The sequence below is a fragment of the Schistocerca serialis genome, chromosome 5 (assembly GCF_023864345.2).
Source record: "Schistocerca serialis cubense isolate TAMUIC-IGC-003099 chromosome 5, iqSchSeri2.2, whole genome shotgun sequence".
Taxonomy (NCBI): domain Eukaryota; kingdom Metazoa; phylum Arthropoda; class Insecta; order Orthoptera; family Acrididae; genus Schistocerca; species Schistocerca serialis.
In genome coordinates this window covers 342589667-342590383 of record NC_064642.1, presented here as the reverse complement: position 1 = coordinate 342590383, position 717 = coordinate 342589667, and the positions used below count along the sequence as shown (strand labels likewise).

Sequence of the window (717 nt, the reverse complement as noted above, 5' to 3'; positions counted from 1 at the left end):
AAGATTCGAGCCTGCGACCGTAGCGGTCGCGCGGTTCCAGACTGTAGCGCCTAGAACCGCTTGGCCACTCTGGCCGGCATTTGTGTGTATTCTCATCATTTTTTCTGTTAAGGTCTAGAAAGTTTATTGCTTTGTTGTTTTCTAGTATCATTGTAAATTTCATTTTATGCTGTAGTGTCACACACAACAAATAAAATTCACCCTAATAGTTAAAATAAGTGTATCTACAATTTCAGGCCACATTATATATGATGGTAGTATCTGTTCCCGAAAGAACAGTTACCATGGATGACCATGCAGCTTTGCTAGAAATGAAATGATAATTAAATGGACACCCTAGCTGCAAACAGGCGTTGATGTACTTCATTGGGGACATGTTGAAAATGTGTGCCCCGACCGGGACTCGAACCCGGGATCTCCTGCTTACATGGCAGATGTTCTATCCACCTGAGCCATCGTGGGCACAGAGGATAGTGCGTCTGCAGGGATTTATCCCTTGCCCGCTCCCCGTGAGATCCACATTCCCAACATTTCCACACCACTGCATTTGTAGTGCGCCTAATAGATGTTTGCCCATCATACTCATTACTCGTGGCAGATTAATCTACCAAGTCCTGTACGAGTTCGGGCACAGTGTGTGCATTCGCACAAGAAGGTCAATGGCAGGGGAAGCCATATTTTAACTATATATGTCGGTAGCATCTGTTCCCGAAAGAA

At 44.9% G+C, this 717-nt stretch overlaps 1 non-coding gene across 1 annotated transcript; it reads right to left on the bottom strand.

The window, feature by feature from the left end:
* Positions 1 to 388: 388 nt before the first annotated feature.
* Positions 389 to 463, bottom strand: Trnat-ugu (transfer RNA threonine (anticodon UGU)). Its single transcript has one exon. It is a non-coding gene; the product is annotated as a tRNA-Thr (tRNA).
* Between the last annotated feature and the right edge of the window lie 254 nt (positions 464 to 717).